The sequence below is a fragment of the Narcine bancroftii genome, chromosome 9, assembly GCF_036971445.1.
Source record: "Narcine bancroftii isolate sNarBan1 chromosome 9, sNarBan1.hap1, whole genome shotgun sequence".
In the NCBI taxonomy this organism is placed as follows: domain Eukaryota; kingdom Metazoa; phylum Chordata; class Chondrichthyes; order Torpediniformes; family Narcinidae; genus Narcine; species Narcine bancroftii.
The window spans coordinates 99971064-99984459 of NC_091477.1; the positions used below are offsets into that span (position 1 = coordinate 99971064).

At 40.3% G+C, this 13396-nt stretch overlaps 1 long non-coding RNA gene across 6 annotated transcripts in view; it reads right to left on the bottom strand.

The window, feature by feature from the left end:
- LOC138742514 (uncharacterized) overlaps window positions 1-13396 on the bottom strand; it is a 182917-nt gene that overhangs the window by 48931 nt on the left and 120590 nt on the right. For all 6 annotated transcript variants that reach the window (XR_011344238.1, XR_011344237.1, XR_011344236.1 and 3 more), the window contains one exon: window positions 6467-6545. This is a non-coding gene — a long non-coding RNA (uncharacterized lncRNA). The remainder of the gene's footprint in view (window positions 1-6466; window positions 6546-13396) is intronic.

The following is a 13396-nucleotide window of genomic DNA, read 5'->3' on the forward strand; positions in this document are numbered from 1 at the left end:
CCTCACAGTTTGGCGGGCAGCAACCTCCTTTGAAGAAGACCGCAGAGCCCACCTCACTGACAAAAGGCAAAGGAGGAAAAACCCAACACCCAACCCCAACCAACCAATTTTCCCCTGCAGCCACTGCAACCGTGTCTGCCTGTCCCGCATCGGACTTGTCAGCCACAAACGAGCCTGCAGCTGACGTGGACTTTTACCCCCTCCATAAATCTTCGTCCGCGAAGCCAAGCCAAAGAGATCTATAACTCAGTAAGTGGAAGGAAGCAAAATGTAAGGTATATTTTTGGAACTGGAAGCCTATTACCAGTGAGCTTCCACTGAGCTCAACCCTTGTTTTGATATTAGGCACCATCAACATCATGGGCCAAAGGGCCTGTACTGTAATGTTCTATGTCTTTATAACCAATAACTAATTAGAAGTTGGGCACATGATCAAAAGTTTATAGATAATACAAAAATTAGCAGAAATTGAGAGGGGAATGCTTTAGTCTGCAGAAAGATACAGGTGGCCTCGTCAGTTAGGCAGAACAATGCGAAGTAGAATTCAATCCTGAAAAATGGACACAGTTTGAGTCTATAGGGATAGACCCAAACTGCCTTTACAGCGCCAGCGATCAGGCCTGGGGTTCAAATCCCATGCTGTGTGCAAGGAGTTGGTACATTCTCCATGTGTTTGCATGAGTTTTCGCCAGGGGTTCCAATTTCCTCCCACCGTTCAAAACATTCTGGGGGTGTAGCTTAATTGGGTGTAAATTGGGCAGCATGGATTTATGGGCCAAAATAGCCTGTTACTGTGCTGTATGTTTAAATTTTTTAATAATTTAAAATTTAAAGTTAAGGTGAATATATTTACATTAGAGGCAGATCTGAGAAGGACATTGGAAAAACTTGAACAGCTTTGGTGTTTATCTATTAGAGTTCAGAAGAATGGGCGGTGATTATATTAGGTATTTAAGAACCTAGAGAGGAGATGGGAGGTTGCTTGAGATGATTGATGCTAAGATGGCATTTCCTCTCATGGGCCAATTTAAAACTCAACAAATTATTTAAAATGAAGATGAGGAGGAATTTCTTCTCTCGGAGGGTTTTGAATCTTGGAATTCTCTACCACTGAAAGCAATGGAATATTTGAATATAGTCAATTACTTTATTCACAGACAGATTTCTGGCTGATGGACGAAATTTGGGTTATGAAAAACAAGCAGCATAAAGGAACTGAGGTTAATATCAGATCATCCCAGAAGCTACCCGAAAGGTGAAGCCTTAGCTTGAGGGGCGATATAATCTCACACTTCTTATTTTCTGACATTAATATTCATGAACACATAATAATGACTTGTGTTATTAAGCCACTGGCTTAAACTTTTGACTTATAACTCAGTTGCCATGTGTGTTATTTTTGAACATTCTTCCAACCAGTAAATGGGCCAAATTGTAGTGATGGCATGCTCACAGTTTCAATGGTTGACTTTGTTCAGCTCGCAACCCCAGCATTAATATGTGGAAGAAACAAGATAAATGTATCAGATTGCTTCCGGACGATCAATGGGATCATATTTTTCAACCAATAAATACTTCATCAATGTGTGCCCTTCATTCCTTGTTTCAGTTCAAGGTGGTACATCGGGCACACATCTAAAGATAAGTTGCCCCATATTTTTCCCAATGTAAACCCTATTTGTAATAGGTGCAAAGTTGAGGTAGCCACTTTAGTCTGCAGAAAGATACAGGTGGCCTTGTCAGTTCGGCAGACTAAACCCTAACCCTAATGTTCTGCTCATGTCCAAAACTAGATAATTTTTGGAAAAAAACCCTGACAAAAGTTCTAGGATTAGAATTACAACCAAATCTATTAACAGCTATTTCTGGAATCACACCATTGGAGGCTAGGTATATGCCTGTATATGCACAGCGAATCATGTTTTTTCAACATTATTGGTTAAAAAGCCATATTACTTAAATGGAAGAATCCCAACTCACCTACTCTACTTCAATGGTTCTCTGCTGTCATGTCGTTTTTAAATTTGGAGAAAATTAGGAATTGGACATTTGATACATCTTTCAAATTTGAAGAAGTTTGGCAACCATTTATTTAATATTTCCATATAGTTTAAGAACCATATTCTGGTTATCCTTCCCATAGGATGATGATGGTTCCTTTCAGTCAGTTTGTGGCCTTCCTCAGAAAGGAATAGTGTGTGCGTGAATGGACTTAGATGAGTAGAAGTTGTACAGGTCTAGACCCACCCTCCCGACATCTCCTCCCAGATCCAGCAGCATGGCAAAGTCTAAGATGGCTAGGGAAAATTAGGTGGCAGTTAATGCCCAGACCAAGCTTCGATGTTCTTTCCATGCTTCACTGCACATGTTTGCTAGATGGCTGTTGACCCTAAGAGGGGGTTCGTCTGGTCTTTGACAGGTCTTGTTTTCCACCCTCTGCACCAGGCAAACCTGGTGGGGGAGCCAGTTTAGTCACCAACCACCTGATCGTGCAACAGGTTATGGTACCAGTGGCACTCAGATGAGTGACCTGACCAGAATCATAATTTTATATTGGATTCTTTCCTAGTTCCATATGGGGTAAATTTGATTTTAACCAGAAACCCCTTTGTTTTCCTACTTTACTATCAGAATGAACAGTCCGGTTCCTTCTTTTTTGTTTCAATTAGTTTGAGGGATATTGTAATAAACATTTAAATTTCTTTTTCTCTGTTTTTTCTTTTGGTTTTTCATGAGAAGAAATTTATGATATATATATATATATATATATATATTAGGCATTTAAGAATATATATGTTAAATACTAATTGTTATTTTATCTATAGACTTGTAAATATAATGTAACTCGCATATATATTTGATATTACTCAGTAAACAGTTTGAAAAAGAAAGATAAATGTATCAATGTGGGAATTCATTACAAGAATTGTTCTGTGCAACTATGTAAATTTTGCAAATATTTTACTCCTATTAGACACAGCAATCATTTTAATAATTTTAAACCTCCCCTAAAATCATACTTTTAATACCAAGCCAAAAACAAAACAAACAGTACAAGTCACTGAGCAAACCTTATCATTATTAAATGGTGTGGGGTCATGCACTAAACCCATTAGCAGATACATAAAGTCATTTCAGTATGAAATACACATTGATTTAAATATTTTGGGCTGCATTTGTCTGGACTATTGGAAAAATGATATACAGAACAGAGCGTAAATTGGACACTGTTATTCCCATTTCTCAGGTCCTCAGTTGATGCGATGCTGACCAATTATGCAATGTCATCCCACATTCAATTTAAAGAAGGCTTTGCTCCACTGCTGAATTCATGCTGATACCTTTAACAGATTTTAAAATTGCTTTGAGTCTCTTAGATCAGAATGGTTTTTTTTTTCCCTAAAGTTTGCATAAATCTGGAATAAAATGTGCAAAATGTTTAGAAAGGCAGATTAAAATACCAATGTTATGCTGTTTTATTCAAATCCTTCTGGCAGAGTGAGGTTTGTAAGATCCTTGCAAGGTTTGTGCACATAGGAGCACCTCATCCTCTCACTCCCACCATGATGAAGCTAGCAGAGGTGAGGGAAGAAGTGAAAAAAGACAGGAGAAAATCAGTAAGATGGTCTAGACTAGAGAACCAGAGTGAGGATTCGTATGAGATCAGGGGATGTGGCAGATGGAGAAGCAAGGGACCAATTAAATCAGATTAAGTAAGAAAATTGATTGGAAGAGTGAAGGAGGGTGGTCAGGTAGATGGAGAGTAATTAATCCTGCATCTTCTTTGGCTTGGCTTCGCGAACGAAGATTTATGGAGGGGGTAAAAAGTCCACGTCAGCTGCAGGCTCGTTTGTGGCTGACAAGTCCGATGCAGGACAGGCAGACACGGTTGCAGCGGTTGCAGGGGAAAATTGGTTGGTTGGGGTTGGGTGTTGGGTTTTTCCTCCTTTGCCTTTTGTCAGTGAGGTGGGCTCTGCGGTCTTCTTCAAAGGAGGTTGCTGCCCGCCAAACTGTGAGGCGCCAAGATGCACGGTTTGAGGCGTTATCAGCCCACTGGCGGTGGTCAATGTGGCAGGCACCAAGAGATTTCTTTAGGCAGTCCTTGTACCTTTTCTTTGGTGCACCTCTGTCACGGTGGCCAGTGGAGAGCTCGCCATATAACACGATCTTGGGAAGGCGATGGTCCTCCATTCTGGAGACGTGACCCATCCAACGCAGCTGGATCTTCAGCAGCGTGGACTCGATGCTGTCGACCTCTGCCATTTCGAGTACTTCGACGTTAGGGATGAAAGCGCTCCAATGGATGTTGAGGATGGAGCGGAGACCACGCTGGTGGAAGCGTTCTAGGAGCCGTAGGTGGTGCCGGTAGAGGACCCATGATTCGGAGCCGAACAGGAGTGTGGGTATGACAACGGCTCTGTATACGCTTATCTTTGTGAGGTTTTTCAGTTGGTTGTTTTTCCAGACTCTTTTGTGTAGTCTTCCAAAGGTGCTATTTGCCTTGGCGAGTCTGTTGTCTATCTCATTGTCGATCCTTGCATCTGATGAAATGGTGCAGCCGAGATAAGTAAACTGGTTGACCGTTTTGAGTTTTGTGTGCCCGATGGAGATGTGGGGGGGCTGGTAGTCATGGTGGGGAGCTGGCTGATGGAGGACCTCAGTTTTCTTCAGGCTGACTTCCAGGCCAAACATTTTGGCAGTTTCCGCAAAGCAGGACGTCAAGCGCTGAAGAGCTGGCTCTGAATGGGCAACTAAAGCGGCATCGTCTGCAAAGAGTAGTTCACGGACAAGTTTCTCTTGTGTCTTGGTGTGAGCTTGCAGGCGCCTCAGATTGAAGAGACTGCCATCCGTGCGGTACCGGATGTAAACAGCGTCTTCATTGTTGGGGTCTTTCATGGCTTGGTTCAGCATCATGCTGAAGAAGATTGAAAAGAGGGTTGGTGCGAGAACACAGCCTTGCTTCACGCCATTGTTAATGGAGAAGGGTTCAGAGAGCTCATTGCTGTATCTGACCTGACCTTGTTGGTTTTCGTGCAGTTGGATAATCATGTTGAGGAACTTTGGGGGACATCCGATGCGCTCTAGTATTTGCCAAAGCCCTTTCCTGCTCACGGTGTCGAAGGCTTTGGTGAGGTCAACAAAGGTGATGTAGAGTCCTTTGTTTTGTTCTCTGCACTTTTCTTGGAGCTGTCTGAAGGCAAAGACCATGTCAGTAGTTCCTCTGTTTGCGCGAAAGCCGCACTGTGATTCTGGGAGAATATTCTCGGCGACACTAGGTATTATTCTATTTAGTAGAATCCTAGCGAAGATTTTGCCTGCAATGGAGAGCAATGTGATTCCCCTGTAGTTTGAGCAGTCTGATTTCTCGCCTTTGTTTTTGTACAGGGTGATGATGGTGGCATCACGAAGATCCTGAGGCAGTTTTCCTTGGTCCCAACAAAGCTTGAAAAACTCATGCAGTTTGGCATGCAGAGTTTTGCCGCCAGCCTTCCAGACCTCTGGGGGGATTCCATCCATACCTGCTGCTTTGCCACTTTTCAGTTGTTCGATTGCCTTATATGTCCTGCATACACCCTGTCAAACTATGCAAGAATTGTTTATATTCAAGGACTAAATTTTTGACTTTTCAACTTTCTTGGTCCTGTCTTTTTATTCTCTAATCAGACAAAAACCTCCATCCCATTACATCATGCATAGGATATTACAGTATAGGAGCAGACTTTTGGGCCCACAAGCATTATGCAAATTTAAAGCAATCCTATGTGCCACTCATGGTTTGCCATCCTCCATCCCATCTGTTTGTACCTTTTAAATGCCTCTTAAATGTTGCTATCATGTCTGTTTCCACCACTTCTCCTGCCAGCACATTCCAGGCATGTACCACTTTCTGTGTAAAACACTCACCCTGCAACTCTGCTTTAAGCTTTCCACTTGTTACCTTAAATCTATGCCCTCTAAAGGAGATGGTGGAGGCAGATACAATTACAATGACAGTAGTTTTGCGCATATGCAACAATGATGAAATACAGAGAAAAGGTGGAAACTCTCATGAATAGTATGAGAATAACAATTAGAGTCTCAGCAAAGACAAGACAAAGGAGATGATTGTGGACTTCAGGAGGATCAAGGATGACCTACCTCCACTACACATTAACAGCTTATTAGTGGAGAGAACCAGGTTCCTCGGTGTCTACTTAAGAAGATCCTGAACAGATAATATCTCCTCACTTGACAGGAAGCACAACCGCGAGTGCACTTCCTTTGAAGAGGCAGGTCAGGCAACCAGCCACCACTCTGTCAACCTTCTCCAGGAGCTCCATTTAGAGAGGCCTGGCTGGCTGCATCACGGTGTAGAAGAGTTGATGAAGAGCATTGGATTGGAGGTCAACGCTCAGGATTATAAGAACGTCAGAGAGGATCACCGTGATTGCCCTCCCCCACCCCCACCCCCACTGATGGGACTTACCAGGATCACTGTTTGAAGAGAGTGCACAAAATCGGCGAGGATCCCACAACCCTGCACAAAGCATCTTCCAGCTACTATCCTGTCAGGAAAAAGATACAGAAGTATCAGAGCCAGAACCACCAGGCTGAGAAACAATTTCTTCCCACGGGCATTGAGACAAGTCTGCTGAATGACTGCTAAAACAATTCTCCATGACTCTACTATTTATGAATAATATTTATTTTAATATATGTACATGTGTATGCTGTATATGTATCATGTGTTTGCACTGTTTCCACTGTGGGCTGGAGAACGCTATTTTGTCAGGTTGTACTGCTACAATCGGATGATATATAAATTTGAACTGAAAAGGCATTTGAACCAGTAATTGTGTCGGGGACTAAAAAGGGTCATTGGACATTAGTCAGCAGGGACAAAATGGCCCAGAAAGGCCCATTTCTGTGCTATTCGCTTGTTTGATCAAAGTGTTCCTTATTCTCATCTCTCAATGAAATCTAATTAATTCACACTTCTTTATTTTATCTGCATGTGACTCTTCGTGTTTTTTTCTCAACTAACCATTACCCCCACCCCACACACACACACACCACCCTGCAAAAGCAAATACATAAAGCACATTTTATGGATAGCTATAGTTTAATATTTTTGATTTGAGCTTTTTTTTAATTGTTTAGTGCTTGGCAAACCATTTACCCACTTATCATCAAAGCTAACTTTGCTCCAAAGCATCAGCTTTTGAAAGGACTATAATATCATCATTTATTTGTCTGATGTTATGCAAGAGATTGCAAGTTTTCTGCTTATTATGTGATGTTTTATTATCAGTCAAATAAATCCTCTACCATTTGTACAAGTTAGGTTGCCACGGAAATATCGAGGATGATCAATGGGTCGTAAAGTTACAAAGGTTGCATTTGTTCTGTATAAAATGTGAGCAAGATGGTTTTGCAACTTCCGATTTTACAAACCTTTTATGATTAACAAAAAAAATACCCAGAGCTAAATTTCATTGGGTTGGGGGTAGTCCATTTTTTTAAAGATTTTGATAGCCTGCAAGCATGCCTATGGGAACAGGATGATGAGATTCATTGCTTTTGATGCAGGCAGCTTCATGCTGGTCACTCATCAACAAGATTTGTTGAGTGAAATACAGAGGAAAGGTGGAAACTCTCATGAACAGTATGAGAATAACAATTAGAGTCTCAGCAAAGACAAGACAAAGGAGATGATTGTGGACTTCAGGAGGATCAAGGGTGACCTACCTCCACTACACATTAACAGCTTATTAGTGGAGAGAACCAGGTTCCTCGGAGTCTACTTAAGAAGATCCTGAACAGATAATATCTCCTCACTTGACAGGAAGCCCAACCGCAAGAGTGACCCTGCGGTTAAGTGGCTGGAGCGCAGTGGCCGAAATGGGGAGAGGTTGGAACAGCTTAAAGTGAGTGCACCCCATTTACAGGGAAGGTGGTCATTAGGGTCCTCATTTTGAAGTAATGAAAGACACAATTAATGGAGTGAGTGGGTCCAAGAATTTCACACTTGGGCCATTGGCTTGGAGGAAAAGAACTAAATTTATTTATAATGAGGTAGAGTCATCTTAGCCAAATGATCAGAAGCCAGTGAGTGTCAAGCCCTGCAGACTTGAAGGCCTTTCTCATTAAGTTCAATCAGTTCACATGTGGTCAAGTTCAGTAAAAACCTCTTTCAATGCTATATCCCACAAACAGCACCATAAACTTCAGCAACTCTGAATCATTCACCTTACAAAGCTCTCCTTCAATCAGGTATCGTGCCTACCAATCAATTTATCTTCCCCCAAATAATTATCATTTCTCCGCACTCAAACCACAACTCATAACTCTGAGGGACAGTCAGGTATTCATCTATTCATCTACATCAGGTACATTAGCTAATCAGACATATAGTTTCCCTTCCTTCTCCCTTGTAGTACAATGTGGAGTATGATAAGATACAGTAGGAATTACGATCCAATGGTAATTGCTTGCCACCGTAGAGACAGCCATTATCACGATTTCATCAACACCATGATTGAAAATGTACATAATCTTTATTCTCACATCTCACAAGTACTTTAGATTTACCAACATTACAGAGGACATAAATCACAAGGATACAAGGTCCAGCCAGCTAAGGCTGAGGTCAATGGTGGCATGGGTGTCAGCTCCCCAGAGGATGAAACAAAACCATTGTCCATCTGCCAAGATCATTGATGGAGCAGATTACCAATAAAGGCTGATATGTATTGTGACGTATGTTTTTGGGAGATAAATAGGGGCAGGGTTTTTTTAGTGTAGGTCACATATAAACTCTTCAAAACAGATCTCATTTAAAATACCGGAGATCTGCTCAAGCCAGACAGGGTGGCTCCTGGGATCCTTGGCAAAAACTTTGGGGAGTGCCCAAGAGACTTCACTAATGGATTGTTGTTTTGAAAAGCAACAGATGAAGGAGATCGGAGGAGTAGTTCAGAGTCATAGGATATCTGGAGTGCAGCTTGCTGTTCTAAGAGGGTTATGTGGTTTTGCAAGCAGAGAGTGTCAAACGGGCTTTTTCTCTGAGAGGGAGAGAGAAAGAGAGATCAGTTCTGCAGTGCTACAGTCAACAGCAGCAACTGGGACTTGAACAGGACAAGCTGGTAAACTTGTGGAAAAACCCCATTTGGAAGACGGCTTCTGAGTACTTAGTTCAGCCTGGTCAAAGCCCTTGTGGTTCATACCTGAGGAGAGGACTGGCTGTCTAATGTTTCACTTGAAATAAGAGAAACAAAAAGGAAGTCTGTGGGGACCTGAAAGAAAGAGGGTATCATCTGGAAAACCCTGATGGGGCATGTTTCTTTGGAAAGACACTGAAGTGGCTGATTAAAAAGAATCAGTTATGGGTGTCCAGCGAACAACAAATCTCTCTCTGAAAACCAACAAGAACCTTCCTGAGCAGTAACCATTTACCTTTCAAACACCAAAGCCTGGTGAACTGCATAAATATTAAATTCTTTGCACAGTATAAGAATTGCCTGCAACCAGTGAACTTGGGGGAATGAGAAGTGAGATTGGACTGTAAATCAAGGAACTTTTCTGAACTTACACACACATTACATAGACGCGCTTAGAATTAGAAGGGCTTTAAGTTAGGTTAGTTTAGTTAATGGTAATATGTTAAAGTTTAATCCTGTCTTCATGTTTAAAGATAATTAAAAGAAACTTTTGTTTAAGTAACCATTTACCTTGGTGAATATCTGGAAAATAAAATGTTTGGTGTATTGATAGGACAAGCCAAATACATACAAATAGGATATATAAATATATATAATGTGTGTGTGTGTGTGTGTGTGTGTGTGTGTGTGTGTGTGTGTGTGTGTGTGTGTGTGTGTGTGTGTGTGTGTGTGTGTGTGTGTGTGTGTGTGTGTGTGTGTGTGTGTATATAGTAAATAGTGCAGTGATGGGGAATGCTGCTGAATGAAGGGAACTTGGAGTTCAAGTCATGGTTCCCTGAGAGAAGCAACATCGGCAGATAGGGTGGTGAAGAATGAACATGGTATGCTTGCCATTAAAAAGATAAAAGAGTTAGGACATAATGTTGCAACTTTATAGAACAATGGTTTGATTGCACTTGGAATGTGATGTGAAATTCTGGCCATCAAACTGAGGCAAGATGTGCCTACACTAGCAAGGGTGCAAATCAAGCTCAAAGATTTTGCCTGGATTTGATAGGCTGAGCTTGATTTCTGTGGAGGCCAGGGGTTACTTGATCAGAATATGTAAATTATAAAAGGCATAGGTAGGGCAGATGGAATACTTTTCCCATGGTGAGATCATGTGCTCGTGGACCTCATAACAAGAGACCCCAAGAAGATTCAAATCCAAAATAGATGGCACCAAATAGTTCATAAACTCTCTCAGATTCCTTTTGGCCCTCCACTTCTTTCCAAGAGTATCCACATTTCAAACCTGCTTCAATTTTTCAAAGTTCAATGGCTAAATTTTATTTTAATTTAGTGGGTGGGGAGGGGGTGGGAAGGATGGAGGGAAGGGAGAGGGGAAAATGACACTGTGTATACTCAAGAAGGATATGTGTATTTTGGTCAATATGGTTCATAGTGTGAAATTTTTTTTATTTTAAAAAGTATGATCGATATAAGACTGAAGAAGATACATTATTTCATATGTTTTCTGCACCTTATCTTTAGTTCTTAATATTAATTTGCCTCCTAATCCTTTTCTTGCCCTATTTGGAGTTAGTAGGTCAGCTGATTTAAATTTGTCTTGAGTACAATCCCACTTACTTGCCTTTCCTCTTATTATTGCAAGAAAAGCTATACTTATGAGATGGAAAGATGTTGTCCCTTCGATACATACTCAATGGTTATCTGATGTGATGGAATGCTTGACTCCGGAAAAAATTAGATACTCTACTAATGTAATGAACCTTAATTTTCTAAGTTAAAGGGGTCCTTTCCTTGATTAATTTCAGAATTGGATCCCATTTTATGGTTTGGTTGTGTTTTCTTTCTTACATTAATGAAATGTTTAATTATAACTTCACAAAGGTGGGGTTTAGACCATTAGAATAGTTTTTGCTTTATATACATTTTGGTTTGTTTTAGTTTACAGCTCTTTGTTAATATATATTTTCTTTGTTGGTTATATATTGTTATTTTTACCTATGCCTGCCCATTTACAGATAAAACGATAAAAAAATTGGAAAGAGAAATCTGCTTCAATTCTTATTAAATATAATATTTCAGTGTTTACCAAATAACAGATCAAAAGATCAGAAGAAAGTAAACAATATAAATCACAAAGAATACATTTGATATCTATTGACAAATGTGCAAGATTTGTATGTGGATGAGTGCAGCAAGTTTAGAATAATAGTTTGAGAGTATATGCATGATTCAATGAATCCGTCATAAATCCAAAATAATTCTGGAAAATAGAAATCTAATTTATTGTTTATTATCTACATATGATCTCAGGAGTTAACACAATGCAAAGAAATATTTTGCTTTGAGTGAAGTCTAAGGCTTTTGGTATATCCATTCATTTATGCTGCAGGTTTTATCTTGCAATAGATATCCCATGGAACCATAGAACCATAGAACATTACAGCACAAAACAGGTCCCTTTGGCCCTTCTAGACTGAGCTGAACTTTTTTTTTGCCTAGTCCCACTGACCTGCACCCAGTCAATAGCCTGAATACCTCTCGCATCCATGTACCTGTCCAAGTAGTTCTTAATTTTTTTAATTGAGCCCGCATTCACCACCTTGGCTGGCAGCTCATTCCACAATCTCACATCTCTCTATGTGAAGAAGTTCCCCCTCATGTTCCCGCTAAACTTTTCCCCTTTCAATCTTAATCCATGTCCTCTGGTTTGTATCTCACCTACTCTCAGTGAAAAAACCCCATCTTCATTTATTTTGTCTATCCCCTTCATAATTTTAAATGCCTCTATCGAATTTCCCCTCATTCTTCTACAATCAAGGAAATAAAGTCTAACCTGTTTAACCGTTTCCTGTAACTCAAGTCTGGGCAAAATCCTAGTAAACTTCTCTGTATTCTTCCTATCTTATTGATATCTTTCCTGTAGTTAATCAAAACTGCGCACAATACTCCAAATTTGGCCTCATCAATGTCTCATACAACTTGAACATAACATCCCAACTCCTATACTCAATACTTCGATTTAGAATCTAAGGCTTCGAATTTACTCAGACAAAAATGTTAATGCTTGTTTTCAGCAGGTCACTTATTTCGTGACCAACTTCCAAGTGAATGGTCTTCAGATGTTCTTGGTCTTATGTCAGTCATTGCCAGTACAGTTTCAATGTGCTACTTGAATGCACATAGACTTACTTTATGAAGGTTTCATTTTATTCTAACCTTTTAGGGCAGAAGCAGACTGCAATGGAGAGAAAAAAATCAAAAAATATCTAATACTGTTAGTTTAGTTTAATTATATATGGTAATGGACGAAGAAAAAAAAACAAAAAATATCCAATACTGTTAGTTTAGTTTAATTATATATGGTAATGGATTAAGAATTCTTTTAACAATTGTTATGTGACAGGACCATTCACAGAGAAACAGGAGCAAGTGGACAATCAGAAGTCTGATCTCTGCAAGTTTACATCACAAATTAAAGTTACAATAGCAAAATGACACAGGATAAGTCCTACAGTCTAGCACAGAGCAAAGTCAAATATAGCTAGTCTTTTGCTGGATGTTCTGCAAGCATACTCAACATGATGGAGTTGCATTGAAGGGGAAAAGCAAGGAAAAAAGGAGATGAGAAAGAGAAAGTAGCCAAACAGTGCTACAAGCCTCCAGGAATGAGGTTCAGCAAATGTTTTGAAGGATTCCATGAAATTATCCATTCATTCCTCAAGCACCCACACTCATTTCTGCCTTCTGACTTCATCATTACCCCTTCCCGATCAGTACTGTCAAACCTTACAACTCCATGTTATTTCACTGAGATTCTTGGAAGAACTACACCAAAGCTAAATATGTTCCTTAACTGCTGCAAAAGAATTTAGATTTGATTTGACAACTGATTATATGTCTAGTACCTATCAACTATTTACTGTCATGGAGGGGCCCTTGCCTGCTTTCTTTTACACGAGTGTTGACCAACACAGAATAGGAGGTGTACATCTACTGATATTCCATACAGGGGATTTGGGATGACTGTCATAGATGGGTCCAAGGAATATTGGGAATATTTGGAATTCAGAAGCCAGGTCTTTTCTTTGTCCAATTCAACTGGTTGACACCAACAAGGCCACTGCTTGATGGACTTGTGCTGATGCATTATCTCCTTGGAACCAATTGCACTCAGAAGTTCTGGATAGAATATTCCCTTTGCTCTCTATGTTTTTATCTGTAACCTTTACAGAAGGGCAGATTTT